Below are 26002 nucleotides of genomic sequence, written 5' to 3' on the forward strand. Positions count from 1 at the left end.
TCAAATATGTTGTGAAATTATATGTTAACTCATAGATTTTTGTCCAGTAGAAAAGATGATTTTATTGCCTTGGAAGTCATAATGATCTAACCTAGCAATCTTATTCTAACACTTTTTAATGTTTTTGCAAGTGGACTAAGTAATTCCAGTTTCCCAGCTGTTCCTGGTTTACCATCTTATCTGTCCCATTCTAATTAATGATTTGAATAAAATAGTTATCATTCTGTACTTGCATGAGGGTTACATTTTTACCTTTTTGAAAATTATACTTTGTCAATCTCTACAGATCACATTCAAAGTTATTAGAAATGAAGTCCACTATTGTAACAAAAATAAAGCATCAGGGACACTGGATAATATATTTTGAGGGGCATTTAGGCAACTTCCTTTTGCTCCCTCAAAATGTTTTTGTTTATTCTACTCTTTCTCTTAGTGGAAACTGTAAGATAAAAAAAAATGAAAGCTTTCAAAATTTTTTTAGCCTTCAAAAGATGCACTCCATAATTTTAAACATACATTAATGGACATTATTAAATTTTGTGCACTGTATTTAGAGTATATGTAATTAGAATAGCCTATGGATCTGCTGATGAATTGCTGATAATAAGAACATCATCTCCACACTGAAACCATTCTTGAAGACACATAGGAGCAAATCTGTGGATGCCTGTGTTAGATGTAAAAGTTAGATTAAACATTATGGGATATGTTGTGCTCCAATGTTCAAAACATCTGAGATGGCAGATATCTAATAGATAAAGCAGACATTAAATAAGGAATTACACAAATTAAATTATAACTGAGGATAAATGCTTGAAACTATGATAGTGATTATGAGAGAACTAAATATCAGAGAGAACAATTGATATGTGAAAGAAGAGTAGAAAATAAAATTCATGAAAACATAGGATTAACTTAGTTTTCAAAAAGTACCTTAAATTCATGCAAGCTATAATTAAGTAAACACAAATATATGGCATCAAATTTTCATCCAATAGAAATTATTTTAGTTGATATAAACCAACCTGCCTATGGTGAATTAAACAAATAATGGTTTATTTTTCTCAGGAAGACATTCTGAGACAGAAACCGAGGGATGATTACAGATGCTCAGTGATGCTTTCAGAAATACAGGATTTTTTTCTCTCTCCCTCCTCCATTAATACTTCGGTGACTTTTATACTCTTGCATATTACCTCATGGTCACAAAACAGTTGCTGCTATACTTCTGAACATAAGTGTTCCAAAAAGAAAGGGGAAAGGGTAAATGGCTATGCTATCCAACAGACTGTTTACACTCTATTGGTCAAAACTGGGTAATATGTCCATTCCCAGACCAATCATGGGCTAAAGAAAATGAGTTTATCAGGATTGGTTTGGATGAATTGTGAAAATTCTCTGAATCACGCTGCCTGAGCTCAAGGGACATATGCCAGTATCTGAAGAAATCAAGGTTCAGGCAGCAATGAAAAAGATTTGGTGGGCCAAAATGATAAGAAGATAACAGTTGGTGTCTGCTATCAAACATCTTCTAGAAACTGACTATAATTTAATAAGCTAGAAAGGCTGAAATTTTATGTAGGTGATCTTTAAATTAATTCAATCGGTTAGGCAGGTACACTTTATTAGTACACTCTCTATAGAAGGTAAGTGTGAGCTGCTTTGTCATTTTAGTAAAAAAAAAAATACGTATTTGAATACCAACTGTCAACACTTTTCTTTAGAATAGCAGTTGATATTTTTAGCATTTCAGATTTTGGATCAACATGTGTCTTTTTATTTTCTCCTGCCTTCTTGTTTATTTAGATTAGCCCTACATGCTTTATGCTTATGAGGAAGTTAATTTACAGGAAATCTTTCAGAAAGACGTCATAAAAGGGGTGCCTGGGTAGCGCTGTCTGTTAAGCGGCTGATTCTTGGTTTCAGCTCAGGTTGTGATCTCAGAGTCTTGGGATCAAGCCCCAAGAGAAGGCTCTGCTTGGGACTCTTTCTCCCTCTTGCTCTGACCCTCTCCCTGCTCTCTCTCTATCTCTCGCTTCTCTCTCAAATAAATAAAATCTTTTTAAAAAAATCATTAAAAACGGTGGGTCTTCAAGTATGTTAAAGAAATATATGATTTATGTGTATTAGGAATGAAGACAAACTAAATTGTAAGTAAGATCATTTGTAAAAGAAAAAAGAGCTTGAAGAGATAACAGAAGTGATAGTCCTGTTAGCATGTCCAGACAAGGTAACCCCTGTTACCCAGATTTTCATAGGTACCATTTATACCATCTGCCAAATAGTAAAAATGGAGAGAGAAAAGGAGGAAAGGAAGAAAAGAGGTAGAGGAAGGAAGGAGAGAGAGGAGAAATCATCTATAACAAATGTCTGACTAATAAAAAAACAGTAAGGATAGATTGTAGATCTTGATGGCAGTTTTACAAACGATGACTGCTCAGTGTTTCTGATATGCATTACATTACCTTGTGAGCAGTATTTAATAGAAGACACGAACTACTTATCAGTTAACACAGGAGGAATAAGAAAGGATGTGGAGAAATTTGAGGAAAGATCTCAAACGGAATGTTGTAGAGTTGAGCCCATCATGAAATATTAGAAATGCAAAATAAAAACAGTAATTCTACAGGGAGAAAATATGATTTTATTATTTCATTCTGAATTAGCCAGAATAGTGAAGGGAGAAGCTGGAAGCTATTACACAAATACATATATATGGTAACAATTGTGGCTGTTCATAACAACATTAGAGGACTTAAGCATTTCTTCAAAAAGCAGCAGAAAGGTCAAAAGATTACATAATGAGTGCAATAACAAAAACTTATTGGAAAAGCAGATGAAAAATACTGATTGCATTCATTCTTCAACCAAAAGATATTTATATGGGCTCAGTCTAATGTTTTGAGAAGAAGATTCAAAACATAAAAATTTCACTATTTATTGTAAATGTGAACAGAGAGGCTCTCCTTAGTGATTTTCGTGCCCATCAAACTGAGTTCAAATTCCTTAGCAGTTAAATGCCTTCTGCCATAGCCTACCAGTGTGTTTCATGAAACACTGATCCTACTCTTTGAAGAAACTGTTGCTTGATAAAATATATACAGGAAACATTTATTAGCATATAAACTATAACATATATACTATATTCTCCTCTTAGAGAATAGTGACTCACATTAAAAAATTAAAGGCTTTAGGGGTGCCTGGGTGGCTCAGTTGGTTAAGCATCTGCCTTCAGCTCAGGTCATGATCAAGTCCTGCTCAGTGGGAAGCCTGTTTCTCCCTCTGCCTGCTGTTCCCCCTGCTTGTGCTTGTGCTCTCTCTCTCAAATGAATAAATAAAAACTTAAAAAAAAAAAGCAAAACTAAAAGCTCTGAAAATTCCTGCCCCCCCAAAAAACTTTTTAATTTGATTAATTTGTTTAGTTGTTAAATTTCTAAGTTTACTTGCACCCAGAGTACTCTCTAATGTTACTTACTAAATTCCAAAGAAATTAATATTCCAGTTTAGGAAATTTTAACCTTGCTTCAGGACATTTCTAGCATTCTTTTACAGCATCTTTCCATATACACTATCCTTCAATCAAAGTGGAGAACTAGATACTCTCCATATTTAGATTTTTTTACTTCTCCTGCTATTTTAATTTTGTGTTCTTCTCTCTTTTCTGCATATCTCTACCCCACGCCTACCTTCTCTCCCCAAGCTGCCTTCATTATCACCAGCATTAAAAACATTCACAAACTCTCCCCGAATAATCTATCCTATAAAGATCTGAAATGTAGAAAATAGCTTTACATGAAATGATGTTCAACATGTAACCCACATTATTAGCAAAACCTAAGACTACCTAAATGTCCTATGGAAGTGGGCTGCTTCCGTATTTAGAAATTTTAAATGGTGAAATACACAGCCGTTAGCATTGTAATAATTATATAGAAGTTTTAAAATATGGTACAACTTTAAATTATTTAAGTTAATATGATATTAACTTCAAAAAACAACATATAAAATTATATGCATACTATTTTCTCAAATATATGAGGTAAAACAGAAAGGTTAAAGTGAAATATACTCAAGTGCTAATTATGGTTTTATTTGGATATGAGATCTTAGGTGTATTTTCTTCCTAAACATCTGGGTTTTATGGTTTTATTTGGATATGAAATCTTACATGTATTTTTTTCTAAACATCTGCATTTCCAAAACTTTCTACAATAACATTGATTTTATAACTAAAAATCAAAACAAAATTTCAAAAATAACAGACAAACCCTTACACATTCTTCAGGACCAAACTGATTTTTTTTGTTGTCAAGAAGACTCCCCTAATTCCCTCCAACAGATGTCCTTGCTTCTGCTTCCCAACTTCAGAGTGCTGTGGTGTATGTCTCCCATGGTACCTTTCACAATCTACTTTGAACCAGAGATAACTGTAAAATTATATCACCCTTGCTTATACCAAACTACATTCTATTTTTTGTCTGTTGCAGTGCTTAAAAGAATGCCTCTTATAAAGTAGACACTTAGGGAGTATTTGTTCAATGCATAGATTATTTTCTGTCTGACATTTATTCTCTTTTGTCAGCATGTTTTTAAAAGAAATTTTATAATATCAAGTGGTATATAATTATAGGCATTCAAGAAACTTTGCCACTGCCTCTTTTTCCTTGCCTGTGATACCAAAATTACTGAAAACCCTGTGAGACAAGACTGATATCCTCTAAGAAGTTTTCCTGATAATTGAAACTAAGGTTATAAACATGGAAAGAAGATGGAAAAATTCACTTGACTAATATGCATGTCAACTGCAATTATATGTTCTCTTCATATTACTTAGGTATTTGGCTGGCCTCTGACTTCATTATTCCTTCTAGGTCATTCTACTATATAATAGAGACCAAATGAAAGGGGGTTTCTTTGCTAACTAGGAAGAAGTACTACTCATGCTTTCTGTGAGTTATTCATATTCTTATGTTTTTCACTACATAAGTACTAGCATTTATGAATTTTTTTTAAATTCAATGTAAAATTTTTTTTTTTAATGGACAAAACCAAATGCTGGTTTAAAGGTGAAGCAACTGGAAGTCTCAGATATTTCTAGTGGGAATACAAAATGGTACATCCATATGGAAAAACAGTTTGGCAGTTTCTTACAAAGGAAACGTCTTCTAATTCTTCCCCAAGTCTGTCAGATTTAAGCACTCATTTGAAATATTTCCCACTAGTTATAAAGCATGCCATAAATTTAAGTATCACTATTATTTTCTGCTTTCAATCTTTTCTTATCCTGAGTAAGTTTCAATGTCTTCCACCTTGCAGGGAGATTATTGATGGCAATAGTGTTAGGGAATCAAGAAATGGCAAAACCACAAGGAGTTTTACACCATCAACCATCACATAATGCATTTTACACATCCAGTTCACCTTCACCATTTTATTACCTTCCATCTTTGGTCTTATTTCTTTTTCCACATTCTCTTTATGTTTTTCTTCGTTTTACTCTCCTCGTCCACTTAAGCCAATGATTCTCAGTTCAAGGTGTCCATCAGAATCACAGGTAGACATTTTTTAAAAGAAACACCTGGGCTCCACCATGATTCTTCTGAACCAAAAATTATAATGTGTAGACTTTTCACTTCTATGTTTCAGAAACTACCAGGATGCCTGGGTGGCTCAGTCAGTTAAGTGTCTGCCTTAGAGTCAGATCATGATCCCAGGGTCCTGGGATCGAGCCCCGTGTCAGACTCCCTGCTCAGCAGGGACTCTGCTTCTCCCTCTTCCTCTCCTTCTGTCCCTCCACCCCCAGTCATGCTCTCTCGGCTCTCTCTCTCTCTCTCTCACTCTCAAATAAATAAAATCTTGAAAGAAAGAAAGAAAGAAAGAAAGAAAGAAAGAAAGAAAGAAAGAGAAAGAAAGAAAAAAAAAGACAGAAAGAAAGACGAAAGAAAGAAAGAAAGAAAGAAAGAAAGAAAGAAAGAAAGAAAGAGAAAGAAAGAAAGAAAGAAAGAAAGAAAGAAAGAAAGAAAGAAAGAAAGAAAGAAAGAAACTACCTATGAGGCTGATGCACACCACTCCTTGAGGATACTAACTTAGAGTTTGTTTAAGGAAGCAAAATTGAACCACTAGTACGACTCCATGCCGTAGATGTTGACACCTAGTCTGCAGAAACTACAAATCTGCTGTAAGTGTAACAGTATATGCTTTACAATGCCTTTAAGGAAACTCCATGTTAGCTTAGGAAAGTGAAATACTACCAGGGTACATGAAAGCTGAATTAACAGTATAGTACTCCTCATTTACTACAATTTACCAGCTCCTCATCAGCATATTCATCTGCTCCCTGGTACCCATTCTTATTCTCCATTTTGATCAGCTTTTTATCTTCATTTGGAATATTATCTGAGATACAGCAGATGATCAATAATTATTTTGTTTGTGTCTGTATTGATTCTATACTTATTTTACACTTATTTAGTTTTAACTATTTGGAGACAGTCCTATATACTTCTTTTTAAGCCTCCCCTAAAGAGAGATTCCACTCTCACCATTGTTATTTAATATAGTACAGGAAATCCTAGCCACAGCAATCAGACAACAAAAAGAAATAAAAAGCATCCAAATCAGCAAAGAAGTCAAACTTTCACTTTTGGCAGATGACATGATACTCTATGTACGAAAACCAAAAGACTCCACCAAAAAAAAAAAAAAAAAAAAAAAAACACTAGAACTTACAAATTCAGTAAAGTTGCAGAATATAAAACCAGTGTACAGAAATTTGTCGCATTCCTGTATACCAATAACAAAGCAGCAGAAAGAGAAATTAAGCTATCAACACAATTTACAATCACACCTAAAACAATAAAATACCTAGGAATAAATCTTACCAAAGAGGTGAAACACTTGTACTCTGAAAACTATAAAACACTAATGAAAGAAATCAAAGATGACACAAAGAAATGGAAAAACATCCAATGCTCATAGATTGGAAGAACAAATATTGTTAAAATGTCTATGCCATCCAAAGCAATCTACACATTAAATGCAATCCTTATCAAAATACCACCAGCATTTTTCACAGAACTAGAACAAACATCCTAAAATTTGTATGCAATCACAACAGACCCCAAATAGCCAAAGAAACCCTGAAAAAGAAAAGCAAAGCTGGAGGATTCATGATTTGGGACGTATATGACAAGGCTGTAGTAATCAAAACAAAATGGTATTGGCACAAAAATAGACACATAGATCAATGGAACAGAACAGAAAACCAAGAAACAAACCCACAAATATATAGTCAATTTATCTTCGACAAAGCAGGAAGGACTATCCAATGGGAAAATGACGGTCTCTTCAACAAATGGCATTAGGAAGACTGGACAGCCACATGCAAAAGAATAAAACTGTACCATTTTCCTACCCCATACACAAAATAAACTCAAAATGCATTAAGGACCTAAATGTGAGACCTGAAACCATAAAAATCCTAGAGAACACAGGCAGTAACCTCTTTGACATGGACTGTAGCAACTTCTTTCTAGATATGTCTCCTGAGGCAAAGGAAACAAAAGCAAAAATAAACTATAGGGATTACATCAAAATAAAAAAGCTTCCATACAGCTAAAGGAAACAATCAATAAAACTAAAAGGCAACCTACAGAATGGGAAAAGTTATATGCAAGTGACATATCTGATAAAAGTGTAGTATCCAAAAATATATAAAGAACTTAAAAAACTCAACATCCAAAAAATGAATAATCCAATTAAAAAATGGGCAGAAGACACTGACAGACATTCTTCCAAAGAAGACATCCAGATGGCCAACAGACACATGAGAAGTCCAACATCACCCATCAGCAGGGAAATGCAAATCAAAACTACAAATGAGATATAACGTAAAACCTGTCAGAATGGCTAAAATCAACAACACAGAAACAATAGGTGTTGGCAAGAATGTGGAGAAAGGGGAACCCTCTTGCACTGTCGGGGGGAATGCAAACTGATGTAGCCACTCTGAAAAAAAGAAAGTTTCCTCAAAAAGTTAAAAATAGAACTACCCTACAGTCCAGCAATTGCACTACTAGGTATTTACCCAAAGAATACAAAGATACTAATTCAGGGGCACCTGGGTAGCTCAGTTGGTTAAGCATCTGCCTTCGGGTCAGGTCTCAGGGTCCTGGGACTGAGCGGCAGGTCTGGCTCCCTGTTTGGCAGGGAGCCTGCTTCTTCCTCTCCCTCTGCCCCTCTCCCCCATGCTCTCTCTCTCTCAAATAAATAAATAAAATCTTTTTTAAAAATACTAATCTATTGGGATACATGTACCCTGATGTTTATAGCAGCATTATCTACAATAGCCAAATTATGGAAACAGCCCAAGTGGCCACTGACTGATGAATGGATAAAGATATTGTATATATATACAAAAATAGTATTACTCAGCCACAAAAAAAGAATGAAATCTTACCATTTGCAACAAAATGGATGGAGCTAGACAGTATTATGCTAAACGAAATAAGTCAGTCAGAGAAAGACAAATAACATATGATTTCACTCATTTGTGGAATTTAAGAAATAAAACAAACAAACAAAGGGAAAGAAAAGAAAGGAAGGCAAACCAAGAAACAGATTCTTAACTATAGAGAACACACTGATGGTTACCAGAGGGGAGGTGGGTGGGGGGAATGGGCAAAATATGTGATGGGTTCTAAGGAGGGCACTTGTTGTGATGAGCACTGAGTCTTGTATGGAGGTGCTGAATCACTATGCTGTACACCTGAAACTAATATTACACTGTATGTTAACTAACTGGAATTTAAATAAAAACTTAAAAATTAAAATAAATTAATAAAATTAAATAAATATATATAAACCTTCCCTAAATTATGTGTGTATAGTGAAAGCAAGTACATTCTAAAATGGGTTCTGGAGTAAAACAGTATTCCCAGCTAACTATGCCCAACAGAAGAGTTTGAGAGACTCTGGACTCCAGGAACCAAACTGAGGGTTACAGAAGGGAGGGTTACAGATGGGGTAACAGGGTGATGGGTATTAAGGAGAGCACCTGTGGTGATAAGCACTGGGTGTTATACGCTACTAATGAATCGTTGAACACTACATCAAAAACTAATGATGTATTATATGTTGGCTAATTGAACATAATAAAAAAATTAAAGAATAAATAAATAAATAAAAACAAAAATAGTGTGGAAGAGGAGAACAAAAGAAGGCTCTTGTAGTCTTGGATATTTCCCACCACATCCTGTTGTGCCCACCCACTGTTGCCAGTAAAAAAAAGTAGCTGTACCTGTACACTCAGCCCATTACAGAACCCCTGTGCCAAGGGTCTGAGAATAATATGAATACCTTGCTACACTGTGATGGAAGGTAGAGACAGCATAGCTGGTAAAGGCAGTGTCACACATGGCGGAAGCACTACAGTACAGGCAGAGGACTGTATAGCATGGTGATTTAAGTCCCCCTTAAGTTTTGGATTTGAGTCCCCATTACTGCATCCTAGAAATGTAACCTTGGACAAGTCACTTAAACTCTCTATGCCTCAGTGTCCTCATCTATAAAGTGGATATATTTAGAGCCTTATTTATAGACATGATTTTACAGTTAAATTACAGCATGTTTGCAAAATATTACTAACATAAGTTCTCAATGAATGTTAACTGTTGGTGATGGTGATGGTGATGGTGATGGTGATGGTGATGGTGATGGTGATGGTGATGATGACGATGGGAGTAATATTACCACTCAAGGATAAGCATCCCACTCAGTTTACCAAGCCAGGCAGTCTCAATATTGCAGTGATTCCAGCTAGGTTTAGAGGCAGAGACTCCCCCTTTAATGACAGAGAGTTGAATTTTCTTTGCTATCACTACATTTTATTTGGCCCTATTAGTTTAAAAATCCCTAAATCTATTAGAGAATAACTATAGATAGCATTAAACACATGAATTTCCTTAATTGGGCTAAATGGTATGTTATAATAAGTAGCCTAATTCTTAGCTAATTATCATGATTAACAACCTTAACTTTTAACTTTGAAAAGTTCCCTTGAGCAGTTAATCTGCTTGTGGAACCATCTGTATACTCTGGAGATTACTCTAAAAGAAGCACTACATTGAAAGTTAGTTAAATCTGTATGATTTAACCTGATGCACCCACTAGGAATGAATTCAGAATGTATATCTGACTTTTTTCTTATTTTTTTAACTATTAAAACAAGAACATCTGAGGAAATTCATGGCCCTCCACAATTCCCATGCCTTCAGATACTAAATAAGAGAGGATTCAACTTTATTTTCTAGTTCCTTTGCTAAGTATTACTTGAGAAACTTGAGCTCATGTGAACAACTGGGTGTAAATCTATTAGCCTTCTTGATCAGGGAAAACAAACAGATGTTTCTGGCTTAATAGAGAGAGGAGAAGAGGACAAAGTAATACATGAAAGAAAACCCATAATAAAACAATAAACAAAGGAAACCTGGTATTTAAATGAGACAGTAAAAGGAAGAAAGGAGAACAGGGATGGCACAGTTTCAGAGATGCTAAGGCAAGGACATCTGTATGCATCAGGCAAAGTTGAGGCAGGAAGGAGGGTTATGGAGAACTAGCTTTGTGCTTATAAAGAAGAGTGTCCAGTTTATAAAAAGCTCTCACTAAATGGCAACTATTATTAATTGTGGTTCTAAGTAGTAGTTTTTCAATGTCCAAAAATTCTTTGATACTTCTCCCTTCAAAAGGTACAGCCTGCTTACCCTCCCCTCGAGTGCCGGTTAGACTCAGTCCATTGCTTCTAGTGATACATAGAATGAGGTGGGTGTGTGCAACAGCTAGTGTGCAACTGCAGAGACGAGGTCATGATAGCCATCTCTACGACTTCGTGGCTTCCTTGGTGCTCTCTTTGGAACACTCACTCTGGGGAAAGTTAACTACCATGTGGTCAGCAGCACTATGGAATAGCCCACATGACCAGGAAGTGAGGCCAGCTGCCAATTGACAATGGGGAATCGAGCCTTTGCTCAATAGTCATGTGAGTGGTCCTTATTGAAAGTGGAACCTCCAGACCCACTCAGCCTCCCACTGGTTGTAGCCCAGACTGGTATCTTGACTACAAGATCATTAGATACTCTTAGCCAGAACCACCTATCTAAGCCACACCTATGTTGTTTTGAGTTGTTAAATTTGGGAGTAATTTGTTATGCAGCAATAAATAATTAATATATGCTACTGTTATTACTTTCAGGAAAGAGTTTAAATTGGGCATTTGCTTTTATTGCTCAGTGTACTGATTTGTGAAACAATAATGAAGTATTAATTCAAACAAACATACTAGTGAAATTTTAGAATCCCTGAAATATCAGAATAATGCTATCCCTGAAAGTACTGCTGCCTAGAAACCTGAGAACAATACAGAGATAAAAATAGAACATAAATGCTTAAGGAATCCTACTTTCTCCTTACAAGTAGTAGAATCCTAGCTTAGTGAACAAGATGTGGATGGATATAAAGGTCTGGGACTTAAAGGGAGGAGCAAAAAGAAATGATGTATTTCCTTCACCTTGTCCAAATTCTCACCCTACCATTAAGTCTACATTGTTTTGATAAAGAAAGAAAAAGTATAAGAGATATTTAAATAATAGGGGCGCCTGGGTGGCACAGCAGTTAAGCGTCTGCCTTCGGCTCAGGGCGTGATCCCAGCATTATGGGATCGAGCCCCACATCAGGCTCCTCCACTATGAGCCTGCTTCTTCCTCTCCCACTCCCCCTGTTTGTGTTCCCTCTCTCGCTGGCTGTCTCTGTCGAATAAACAAATAAAATCTTTAAAAAAAAGGAGATATTTAAATAATAATAATAATAATAATAATAATAATAATAATAAAGTTTGAGGTAAGATAAAAGTACAGATCACCCACAGAAATTTTCTTCTACAGTATTCCTGACATATTATGACTATTTCTTCCATAATTCCATTGATCCAGAATTGGTTGATTTATTTTTTTAAAGCTTGCTAAAATTTAGAAACTCCAATTATCAGATTCTTGGTAGGCTGGAATCTCCCTTTCCTCTTGAACACAATCCTGCAATCTGGATCAAAATGGAACAAATCTAGCACGTAAATCCTTCAAATTTTGGAACAGTTAATATGTCATCTTTTACATACAGCAGAGACATGTGACCAGGACACCCTGAAGTGCCTGACACACAGACTCCTAAGTGGGAGAAGAAAATGAAAGAGTTATAAATGTGTAGGGATTCTGATGTGCAGAGGAGGACTAAATGCTAAGGATCAAAATTCATGGCATTAGACCAAATTTCCTGTCTTTTGCTCTAGCTCTCAGCCCAAATTACACATAAATACCCAACATTAAACTATTGAAGGAATGCATTCTCTTCTGTGCTCTTTTCCCTGAACCTGTAGTGATACAGGTCAGACTTATAAAGGTAAGTGAAAGTAATATATTCCGACAGGAGAATAAGTTCTTAACTCTACAACCAACTCTACTTTCAGGTTCTTGTGACTGATTATGGAAAATTTCTATATGCTTTAATGCTATAATTGTAATAAAAATGATTAAATGACCCCTAGTCATATCATCAGTAAGTGTCTTGAGTTAACTCATATAATGATATCCTAAAATGTGTAATAGGATGACTGACCAGTGAGAAATTTTTGGAATTAAATCACCTTATTATTTCATTTGCATAGAATCTAGTCTTTAAAAAAAAGCAACAACTTACATGACAAGCTTGATTAGTTCACAAAGAACAAAGTCAGTACTAATTTTAGTAAAACCTAATTTTAATCAAGCCATATCATTTTCATTCATCATCTTTTGGCTCTAATCACTGTCTTCACTTGACTGCTGAACACAAGTGATTGCTAGTTTTTGAAGGTTAATATATAGAGTTATTATACTACATTTATAACCTTTGCTGCAAAACAGCACAAATTCCTCACACTGCTTAAATATTATTCCTGGAACGACAGGTGAATCTACCTAGTGTCTTTGTGTTTATAAAGACATCACACACACACACACACACACACACACACGTTGACAAGGGAGTGTATGAAGTCACAGGTGTGAGTAATACCTCATGATGACAAGGGATTCTATGATGACAAGGAAATATATTTGACAGGGTTCAGGCACGGAAATATTTATGTTAATGAATGAAAACCAATAATCAAAGAAATACAAACTCCTGACTCTGATATCCTGAAGATCAGAAATACTATTCTTATACCACAAACTCACCCTTGGCCTATATGCAGCCATCAACTGTTTTATAGATTCTATGATAATAATGTATTTAATACGTGGTTATTCCTTTCACCCTTGAACACTATCTTAACATATTGAATAAAAAATCCAGACCTTGAATGATATTGTAATAAAAATGTTTTCTAATGTGTTAGATTCAATTATGGCAATGAAATAATTTATTCTTTGCTCGGCTGATCAAAGAATACTAAAATTTGAGAAATCTTATATACATACAACTCTAGCTGTACCTTTAATTTCAGTGCAAAATGCAATAGTTACACAAGCATACATGCACATCCACAGAAACACATCCACTTAACGCTTATGGCCCAGTTTATACAACTTTTTGCATAGTTAACATGAGATTCAGCACTGTAACTACCTTTGTCATGTCCTTCTTATCTCCTACCTCTGCAAAAATATTCATAGGTTCAGCTCTGCTTTAGAAATTATGCTGGCACTATACAGGAAGTTTTTAAGCACCTATAACACAACATTCTTGGACTCAGACTCACTCTTGGACTCAGAATCATTAACACAGTATTTGGAACTTAACATCATCTTTGTGATTATTAAATACATGAATAGAGGACATCAGCAAGTCTCCTGTCTAGCTCTTAGTCTGGGGTACAGCTGTCACAACTGCTCATTTCTGCTTATTTCTAAAGTAACATTCTTACTATTCAGAGGATACTGATAACCAGATCCCACTCTCGCTCATTTATTCCTGAATTGCTGTCTTATTAATGTGCCCAATGACCTAATCTCTTGGGGCCTGACATTTTACTCAATATCCCACTCAAATCCTCAGAGCTTTCTTCAGTTACAACTTAGGGTCTAGGATCTTGCCACAGACCAAAATCTGTCTGCACAGCTGTCTGTCTGATTCATCTATTCATTCCCATCTTACATTCAACAGGGCCTGGTTCTGTTTACCTCTGATAACACACCATTGTCCTGGACTGAACTATTCAGAGCCAACGATGGAACAGGATTAATACCTACGGATAATGTCCATGCCTTTAAAAACCAGGCCTCGAGCAGACTATCTCCACACTGGGCTTCAAATTGTGCATCATATCACTCCAGCTGTCCCTTTTTCTCTACAACTCGCCCAGCCAAGTGGAGTAGATCCTGAAATATTACTGTCCTGATCAATCCAATCTGTAGAAAAATGTCTCTTTTATTTCATATGCTTGGAATTGAATCATGTAAGTAATTCATTGGAACCTAAGAAAGGATTTACCAATACTACCAACACCACCAAAAAAAGTAAACAGAATCATAAAATGTAAAGGTTATCTCTATAAAGTCATTTTATAAATATCTTCATTTACAAGAAAGCCATGTTTTTCTTATATTTTAGTTGCCACACAGATACTATGAACTGAAATTCAAATCAGATGGCAAATTAATTCTGAAATATTTTTTAAATGACAATTTATGCTTTACCCATCTTAAATGTTTACTTCTGGAATGTCTTTATCACTTGAGTTCTATTAAGATGAAGCAGAGCACCTCTGGGAAACTCCCACTGGAGTTGTCTCCTACTTAAGATTACTATGAAAGACAAAAATTAACTTCTGGGTGCTACCGAATGGTCTGAAAAGCTGGAGTTATTAATATCTGGATAAATAACAGAAAACATATTTAATCTGATACGCTTCTAACACCTTTTTCTAAAGTCTTATAATGTAGGCACATGCTGAATATACAAGAGCTATTTATGGTACATGCCTACAAAAACATAATACAATTCATATATATCTTTTCTATAATTAATTTTGCCAGAAATTTTAAGTGAAATAAACAAGAGATGACCATAAAAAAATAAAAATCTTTAATCCATTACCTTGCTTTAGTCAGTAAAATTATCTTATTGACACATCTATGATAGTTATAATAATGACCAATACAGGGTTTCAGCCTACATTTCCTTTTTCCCTTGACAAAATGTATTACTTTAATATACTTCTAAGGGAACAGTCAAAGACAAAGATGATGAAATTTTACAATGAATTTATTTGGAATAAGCTTTTTCAAGATATGCCCTGGTATTAGAACTAATTCTCCTTAATCTCTTAAATCCACAGAAATATACAATGAAAATGATGTGATTTTTTAGGCCCCATAAGATGTTAAATCAAAGACAGACACAGAATTTTTAAAAAGATTTTTAACATCAGATAAAATGAGAAAGGATTCCACTTGAACTACCCTTACCAGAATCCTTCTTTACCCCAGAAACCAAATTTCTACTCAGTGGTGTTACTGAGTTATACAGAGTCTGACAGTCCTCGCTGGGACCTGATCATGATGAAAAATGTGGTTTTACAACACCGTAAGTTTTATTACAGCTTAAGTCAAGTTGAGGTAACCATGCCTTTGCAGCACTCTATTCTCTGTTTTGCTTGCAACAGTTTGCTCGATTCTCCCTTCCTTCACACCACTTTCCCCTCACATGCCTTCACTAAGACATTCCTTAAACCTCCTCCCCTATACTTCTTTCTCTCTCTAAATTCACTCTCTCCTCATGTGTCCAATGTAAACTTTCCAAGAACTTATTCTTGGTTATATCCAGCTTAATTCCTGCCTTCTTCATATATGAAGACTGTGGAAAGAATCCCTATTTCCCCATATCTCAAATTCCAAATCTTAGATGGTGCTACAGAACAAAAATATACAAGAGCATTAACTCACTTTTCAGAACATTGCATTTTATTAGCTCATATTCACATTAGTTCATATTGGTTCTAATGTATTAAATACATAACAAGTGTACCTTCACTTCAGAAAAATTCTTGAACCCAATCTTTTTTTTAATGTTTTTTTATTATATTATGTTAGTCACCATACAGTACATCCCAGTTTCTGACGTAAAGTTCGATGATTCATTAGTTGCGTATAACACCCAGTGCACCATGCAATACGTGCCCTCCTTAATACCCATCACCAGTCTATGCCATTCCCCCATCCCCCTCCCCTCTGAGGCCCTCAGTTTTTTTCTCATAGTCCATAGTCTCTCATGTTTCATTCCTCCTTCTGATTACCCCCCCTCTTTCTTTATTTCTTTCTTCTCCTACCGATATTCCTAGTTCTTATGTTCCATAGATGAGAGAAATCATAATAATTGTCTTTCTCTGCTTGACTTATTTCACTTAGCATTATCTCCTCCAGTGCCGTCCATGTTGCAGCAAATGTTGAGAATTCATTCTTTCTGATAGCTGAATAATATTCCATTGTATATATGGACCACAACTTCTTAATCCAGTCATCTGTTGAAGGGCATCTCAGTTCCTTCCACGCTTTGGCTATTGTGGACAATGCTGCTATGAACATTGGGGTGCATATGGCCCTTCTCTTCACTACATCTGTATCTTTGGGGTAAATATGCAGTAGTGCAATGACTGGGTCATAGGGTAGCTTAATTTTTAACTTTTTAAGGGACCTCCACACTGTTCTCCAGAGTAGCTGTACCAACTTGCATTCCCACCAACAATGTAGGAGGGATCCCATTTCCCCACATCCTCTCCAACAATTGTTGTTTCTTGCCTTGTCTATTTTTGCCATTCTAACTGGCGTAAGGTGGTATCTTAGTGTGGTTTTGATTTGAATTTCCCTGATGGCTAATGATTTTGAACATTTTTTCATGTGTCTGTTAGCCATTTGTATGTCTTCATTGGAAAAGTGTCTGTTCATATCTTCTGCCCATTTTTTGATTTGATTGTTTCACGTGTATTGAGTTTGAGAAGTTCTTTGTAGATCTTGGATACCAGTCCTTTATCTGTAGTGTCATTTGCAAATATATTCTCCCATTCCATGGGCTGCCTCTTAGTTTTTTTGACTGTTTCCCTGGCTGTGCAGAGCTTTTTATCTTGATGAAGTCCCACAAGTTCATTTTATCTTTTGTTTCTTTTGCCTTTGGAGATGTGTCATGAAAAAGGTTGCTGTGGCTGATGTCGTATAGGTTGCTGCCTATGTTCTCCTCTAGGATTTTGATGGATTCCTGTCTCACATCGAGGTCTTTCATCCATTTGGAGTTTATTTTTGTGTATGGTATGAGAGAGTGGTCAAGTTTCATTCTCTTGCATGTAGCTGTCCAATTTTCCCAGCACCATTTATTGAAGAGACTGTCTTTTTTCCACCGGATGTTTTTTCCTGCTTTATCAAATATTAGTTGCCCAAAGAGCCGAGGGTCCATTTCTGGGTTCTCCATTCTGTTCCATTGGTCTATGTGTCTGTTTTTGTGCCAGTACCATGCTGTCTTTGTGATCACAGCTTTGGAGTACAGCTCGAAATCCGGCATTGTGATGCCCCCAGCTTTGTTTTTCCTTTTCAACAGTTCCTTGGAGATTCGGGGCCTTTTCTGGTTCCATACAAATTTAAGGACTATTTGTTCCAGTTCTTTGAAAAATGTCCTCGGTATTTTGATCGGGATAGCATTGAAAGTGTAGATTGCTCTGGGTAGCATGGACATTTTAACTATGTTAATTCTTCCGATCCATGAGCATAGAATATCTTTCCATCTTTTTATGTCTTCCTCAATGTCTTTCAAGAGTGATTTATAGTTTCTAGAATATAGGTCCTTTACGTCTCTGGTTAAGTTAATTCCAAGGTAACGTATGTTCTGGGACACAAAACAGGTCTCAACCGATACCAAAAGATTGAAATTATCCCCTGCATATTCTCATACCACAACGCTCTGAAATTGGAACTCAAGCACAAGGAAAAAGTTGGAAGAAATTCAAACACTTGGAGACTAAGAACCATCCTGCTCAGGAATGACTCGATAAACCAGGAAATCAAAAATCACATCAAACAATTTATGGAGACCAATGAGAATGAAAATACAACAGTCCAAAACCTATGGGATACTGCAAAGGCAGTCCTAAGGGGAAAATACATAGCCATCCAAGCCTCACTCAAAAGAATAGAAAAATCTAAAATGCAGTTTTTATATTCTCACCTCAAGAAGCTGGAACAGCAACAGAGGGGCAGGCCTAATCCATGCACGAGGAAGCAGTTGACCAAAATTAGAGCTGAAATCAATCAAGCAGAAACCAGAAGTACAGTAGAGCAGATCAACAGGACTAGAAGCTGGTTCTTTGAGAGAATCAATAAAATTGACAGACCACTGGCAAGACTTATCCAAAAGAAAAGAGAAAGGACCCAAATTAATAAAATTATGAATGAGAAAGGAGAGGTCTTGAACCCAATCTTAAACTTAGTCCTAGTGTTTTTCTCCTTCTGTGATAAATGCTGAGACTTAGAGCCTCCTGAGATAAAATTTAAGTTATAGTTTACTTCTCAAGTTCTAGTTTAACTTCTTTGCTGCTCTTCTTTCTCCACCAAAGCTACAGGAAACTAGAAAGAAACTATAAGAAACCCAGTTATATGCAGTATCTGGTATTTAAAAATGAATTCATTATTGGGGCTCCTGGGTGGTTCAGTTGGTTTGCATCCAACTCTCAATCTCAGCTAGGTCTTGATCTCAGTGTTGTGAGTTCAAGCCCCCTGTTGGGCTCCATGTGGGGTGTAGAGCCTACTTTAAAAAAAAAACTATTTTTTGCCTCCTCCTTCCACTTTTCACATCCTGGCCTTTTACATTAAGGTGGCAGCACTGTTTATATTCTATTTTTTCTGTTCTATTTTATGTATTCATGTATTTACATCTTTTACATATTTACATAGAGAAAAGCAGCATTGCTTGTATTCTATCTTTTCTATTCTATTATTTGCTACTATTTTTTTTTTTTTTTTGGTATTTATTGTGCCCCGATATATAGAAAGTAATCCTCTTTAGGATTAGATCTTCCTGATATTCTGAGAATTCTGGAATTTCAGCACAAAGCTTCTTTTTTTTTTCTTTTCAATTTTTTTTTAAGATTTTATTTATTTATTTGAGAAAGAGAGAGAGAAGAGATAGCGAGAGAGAGCACCAGCAGGGAGGAGAGGGACAAGCAGGCTCCCGGCTGAGCAAGGAGCCTGACAGGGGCTTGATCCCAGGAACCTGGCAATCATGACCTAAGCCAAAGGCAGATGCTTAACCAACTGAGCCACCCAGGCACCCCCAAAAAAGATATTTTTAAAGTAGCAATATTATAACTGAATCTACAAAACAGAGTTACTAAACAAGTTTCTATATAAAGAAACCATGTCTCTAATGAAGCAATGTGTATTTAGAAACATAAAACCTTAATTAGCCAAATTCTGGTCAAATTTGCTACTTATTTTTCTGGTTAAATGAGGGATTTTCTATTAGTGTCAAACCTTTTATTTCTTAAAGCTTTTCTATCATCCTTCTAAACTTGCAGCCTACAGTTCTTTTCTGAGGGGGAGCCTTTAATCAATTCACTTTAAAAATTTGAATTCAATTAATTAACATATAATTATTAATTTCAGAGGTAGAGTTCAGTGATTCATTAGTCTTATGTAATACCCAGTATCCATTACATCACATGCCCTCTTTAATGTCCATCACCAGTTATACTATCTCCCCACCCTTCTCCCCTCCAGAAACCTTCAGTTTGTTTCCTGATTAAGTCTCATGGTTTGTCTCCCTCTCTGATTTCATCTTGTTTTATTTTTCCCACTATTCCCCTATGATCCTGTTTTGTTTCTTAAATTTCATATATGAGTGAGTTCATATGATAATTGTCTTTCTCGGATTGACTTATTTCACTTAGCATGATACCCTCTAGTTCCATCCACGTCATAGCAAATGCCAAGATTTAATTTTTTTTTGAATGGCTGCATATTATTCCACTGTGTGTGTGTGTGTGTGTGTGTGTGTGTGTGTGTGTATTCTTTATCCATTCATCTGTCGATGGACATCTGGGCTCTTTCCATAGTTTGGCTGTTGTGGACATTGCTGTTATAAACATTGGAGTGAAGATGCCACTTTGGATCACTACATTTGTATCTTTGGGGTAAATACCCAGTAGTGCAATTGCTGGGTCATAGGGCAGCTCTATTTTCAGCTTTTTGAGGAACCTCCATACTGTTTTTCAGAGTTGCTGTACCAGCTTGCATTTCCACCAACAGTGTAAGAGGGTTCCCCTTTCTCTGCATTCTTACCAACATCTGTCTCCTGACTTGTTAATTTTAGCCATTCTGACTGGTGTGAGGTGGCATCTCATTGTGGTTTTGATTTGTATTTCCCTGATGATGAGTGATGTTAGCATCTTTTCGTGCGTCTGTTGGCCACTTGTAGGTCTTCTTTGGAGAAATGTCTGTTCATGTCTTCTGTCCCTTTCTTGATTGGATTATTTTTTCTTTGGATGTTGAGTTTGATAAGTTCTTTATAGATTTTGGGTACTAGCTTTTTATCTTGTAAGACATTTGCAAATATCTTCTTCCATTCTGTCGGTTGTCTTTTGGTTTTGTTGACTGTTTCCTTTGCTGTGCAAAAGCTTTTTATCTTAATGAAGTCACAATAGTTCATTTTTGCCTTCGTTTCCCTTGCCTTTGGAGATGTATCTGGCAAGAATTTGCTGCAGCTGAGGTAATAGAGGTTGCTGTCTGTGGTCTCCTCTAGAATTTTGATGGATTCCTATTTCACATAGGTCTTTCATCCATTTTGAGTCTATTTTTGCATATGATGTAAGGAAATGGTCCAGTTTCATTCTTCTGCATGTGGCATAGCCTACAGTTCTATTTAAACTGTATATCAGTAAAAAAGAATAGGCTCTGAGTTAGGGGCAAAGTGGCTATGTCCTGATCTTCTTTACTGCAAGAACTTTGGAACATTTATTTTGTGTGGATAAAGGCATAACTTTACTCATTTACTAATTCCTTCCATATATGTCAGATATTTGAAGTATACTGTATTTTAAAAACATTACCTCAAATTTGCCAATAGTCCAATTTTTGTATTACTCAAAATAGAAGTTTACTTTCAGTACTTGAGAACATTTTTTAAACTTTAGCAGTTTATTTAAAAAAAAAACAAAACCTAGAGATCTTCCTAATCATGTGGTTTGACAGGAGTATAGTTAGGCAGTCCTTGACAACTTTGATTTTCCTGTAGGATTACACAGGATTCAGATATTTTGTCAGGAAGCAGTACACTACCACTAATCCAAACATGCTTTGAGGGATGCCTGAATGGCTCAGTCAGTTAAGCATCTGACTCTTGATTTCGGTTCAGGTCATGATCTCAGGGTTGTGAGATTGAACCCTAAGTTGAGCTCTGTGCTAGGCATGGAGCCTGCTTAAGATTATCTTTTTCTCACTCTCCTCAGCCACTCCCCCTCCCCCCCCCACTCACCCCTCCACTTCACGCCCCCCAAAAAAATGCTTGCTTTGAGAACAAGAAAGTGATTTGACAAAATTTGAAAATGCCTTGTACTTAGAGACTTGGGTAATCCATCTAAATCATGAGCCCATCAACATTTCCAATAATAAACTTGTGACATCATAAAGCATTGTTGTTAAAATAGACCATTTCTTGAAAACTTGAAACCTCACAAAATTTTCTTACAAGTGTGTATGTATGTCAGGTTCTTTCTTCCATTTCTTTGACCTCCTTAGCAATTTCCAGAACTTAATATTGACTTCACATTGATGAAAATCTTTCTAAACTCTAGAAACTATTCTATTGGGGGGGGTCCACCTTTATTCTCTTTTTTTATTACATTCAGTTAGCCACTGTATAGGAGTACATCATCAGGTTTTGATGTTTTGTTCAATGACACATTAGTGATGTACAGAAGACATTCTTAACTGGATAATTTTATTATCTTACAGAAACCATTTCTTTCATATCTTGCATTGGTAAGTACAAGTTTCAATGTAGCAAGAGAATATCTTCGCTTTAAACATTTATGGTGTGGTTGTAGCTATTCATTAATTCAGTAAATGCTCACTGAGCACTTTTTAGGTGCTAAGCCTTGAGACAGATACTGAACTTACAGCACAAGACAGACCTGGCCATTTAAAAAACTGACCTCAAGAGACACACAGAATAAGAACCAAGAGACTTGGATTCCTGCTCCAGCGCTGCCACCTACCAGTCATATGCTTTCTCTCCACTCTTTCAATGAGGTTCCTCAAGCTCACTTTTAGCTCACAAATTAGAGAACTTTTCTATTAGAATATAAATAGTAAACAATTCATTAAAAGTGACCCCTAAGTATTACCATGTGGATAGCTTGAATAAGTTTTATTATATTTGGTTTTCTTTGAAAAGAATTTACCCATCTTTTAGAGATGGCTTCCCACAATAATTACTGGTGTCTAGACAAGTTTCCAGGACCAGTTCCAACGGAGACTTCGTTCTTCATCTTGCTTTCCGTGCCCACATCATCTGACCTCTGCATCCAGAGCCTCACTCACTGCACACTTTTAGTAAGAACTACTTCTTCTGCCTCTCTCTTAATCCCTTACGAAATGCGTGGGTCTTGGTCACTCATATCTTAGGTCCCACCAATCACTCTACCAAGAAATGGTTTATCTATAATGGAAATTTAATTTTTAGTTTTGTATTTTTGTGTTGGTACAAAAATTTTCATTTGATATTTTGGCCCAGTGCTCTCTCAGCACACATTGATGCCCTCGGTTCAAGCCTTATATCGATTTCTATTTGACCACAGTTTTAATTCTTCTTGAGAATAGTTTGTCAAGATGATACGTGTTTGAGGTTTGGACAAGAGGCCGAAAATTGAAAAAGTCCTCTTTTCTATGTATCTTATACTGGGTTTAGCAGAAAGCAGAGCCTGAATTATAGACTTTTATGCTATGATTTTATAAAGTACAATGCTAGGTGACAGGAGTGCCAGACAAAGAGTGAAATAGGACAGGTACAAGAGATAATGTGAGGCTGCTTCAGCAAATTAGCCATGGTTAAATGTGACTGCAGTCTTACAGGACTGTCTTCTGAGTTGCCACATATTACTTACCTTAGGACATTCCATGGTGGGGCGGGGGGTGTACTTTATCTACTGTCTCTTCCTTTTGCACTGATCAAAAGTTTCTGTGAGGGACTGTCAAATCCCTCACACTTCTGAATTTTGTTTGCATGAATGTTTAGCAACCCACACTTTGGACTCAACAAAGAAGCCATTTGGCAGGGAAAGAGAGTTATGTACCTGGAGCATAAAATGAAAGGTGTCAAGCTGCACCTGAGGAAAGTCTATTGGCACCTAGACAGAGCTGGTTGACTTGGTAACAGTTGAAACAAAAGAGACTGAGCTCGTCTGCAGTGATAAGTGAGAGGTGTCTGATAAAATATGGAACATACATGCCTTTTGGGAGACCAAGTTTTTAACCACACGGGATCTCTGAGATCTGTGATGAGATCTATGTTGTAATGATTTAGTCTGCTATACTCAGAACAAGAGTGAGAAGGAGGAGGGGGGAGAGAGAAGGAGAAAAAGAGAAAGAGGGAGACAGAGATAGAGACATAGACAGTTAACTCTCATTTTCTAACCTATCCTCTCAGCTTTTCTAATTCTATCCACAGAGGTAATTACCCACTCTCAATGAAATGGCGTATTCCCTTGAAGACTGGTTTTTACTCTTTCACAGACAGATCTCATGCATACATGCTCACACACACATATTTTTTACAGAAATGGAATTATGTCATATATGTCGGTCAGTATCTTGCTGTTTTTTCTTCAGAAGTTTATTGTAACCCTTTCACTACCATTTGAATTAATCCTAGGAGGAGGAACAGTGAAAGAAACAGCTAGATATAGACAGTTCCCTGAGGGTTTCTCTAGCTAAGGGTCAGGGACTTCCTTTCCTCTCCCAGGTCATTGTTTACCAGGATGCTTTGTTTCTGCATCAGAATAAACTCCAACCTCTGAAGTTTCTGTAAGGAACTTTCCTCATTAGGGGCATGTCCCAAATAAAAAATACCACTGCCCACCCACAGCTGTAGGTACTTCACAGACCAGTGCAAGAGTCCCGGTTTTGTTGGTTTCAGTGGGCAGAAACTTGTGGAAGAGACCTCAATTTCAACGGAAGGATGTGTGGCCAGTCAGTCTACTGACAATCTGGGAGAGGAGGCCTTCCTGAGGCATAAGAATCTCAACAAGCATGAGAGCAGTGATACGGTATCTATACACTTGGGCTATCAAAGGCTCTCCGCTCCAGCAGAGATACCAAGAGACAGATAGTACAACAATTATTTTGTCTGAAAAATTTACTTTTACCATCTGTTCAAATTATCTACTGCTGCAACACAAATCCCTTACACTTAGTAGCATAAACAACCACCATTTTCTTTTGCTTACATATTTTGTAGGTCAGGAATTTGGACAGCGAGCGCTGCAGATGGCTTGCATCTAGTCTGAAGATTCTAATTTGGAGGTGGGGGATCTAGTATCTGAAGCATGTCTGCAGCTCCACTGCAAAGTTAGAGCCTAAAAGGACACTCAATAAATACTTGTTGAATATATGAACGTATGAATTAATAAATGAGTAAGGACATGAAAACACTGAGACTAAAATTCAGTGTGATTAGCTTTCAAGACTTTCCTATGTCCTTAGCCTTTATAAGCATAAAAAGTTTACTTTTAAACTTTCTCATGATAGAAAAAGCTGTATTAGTATTAATAATACAATAAAACCAAGTCGTAACTAAACAAGGACATTCAATAATTATTTCAAAGTAAATTAAAGAGAAACTATCAGTTACTTTTAAGAATTACACACACACACATAAATGGCTAACTGTCTTGGGAACTAAAAAACTGAGACTGTGCAATATTTATGTTATGCCAGAATCCTGATGCAAAGTTTGTGTGGTAAAGCTTCTAATTAGAAGCTTAAATTATAGAATATATTTGGAGTATTGACAGAGATGTTCCTTTTTAAAGGGCAGAATATGTTTTGACTAAATGAATCACTGAAAATCATGTTTTAAAAAACATTCTCGGGAGCCTAGGTGGCTCAGTCAGTTAAACATCTGTCTTCATCTCATGTCATGATCCCAGCACCCTAGGATTGAGCCTGCATTAGGCTCCCTGCTCAGTGGGGAGTGTGCCTCCCCTCTCCCCCTGCTCATGCTCTCCTGCTGCTCATGCTCTCTCTCTCTCTCAAATAAATAAATAAAATCTTTTAAAAAAATACAAATAAAAACATTCCCAAAAATTCATAAGTTCATCTGTTAGACAACAAATGCTAAGTATATTGGCTATTATAACCTTTCCTGTATCTCATTAAAATATCTTGAGTTCATTCTAAAGAGTTTGTTGTCTCTTTAAAAATCATATAACCTACTTTAATTGAAAATATAAAGAATCTTTCAGTTAAGTGGTTAAGAATTTGAATCACTATTAAAATATCATTATATATGATATGGCACTAAGGTCAGGTAAATCCCAGTTCTACAAGATATTTATTCAGAAATAAATATCGTCCGTGAATTTAAAATTACTATCAATTAAGGTATTTCTTCTCCTGTGACGCATTTTACTGAACGAGAAACACCATTATACAATGGTTGTGTAATAAAGATCTCACTTAAAAAAATATTTTGCAAAAGAAACCAAGGAATGCTTCTAATATCTTTGGCTTGAACTAAAGTTTTATTTTTTTTTTAAAGATTTTATGTATTTATTTGACAGAGAGAGAGAGAGAGAGACAGTGAAAGAGGGAACACAAGTGGGAGAGGGAGAAGCAGGTTTCCCGCGAAGCAGGGAGCCCGATGCGGGGCTCAATCCCAACCCTGGGATCATGACCTGAGCCGGAGGCAGACGCTTAACGACTGAGCCACCCAG

The sequence above is a fragment of the Ursus americanus genome, chromosome 13, assembly GCF_024610735.1.
Source record: "Ursus americanus isolate L20-20 chromosome 13, mUrsAme1.1.p, whole genome shotgun sequence".
Taxonomy (NCBI): Eukaryota; Metazoa; Chordata; class Mammalia; order Carnivora; family Ursidae; genus Ursus; species Ursus americanus.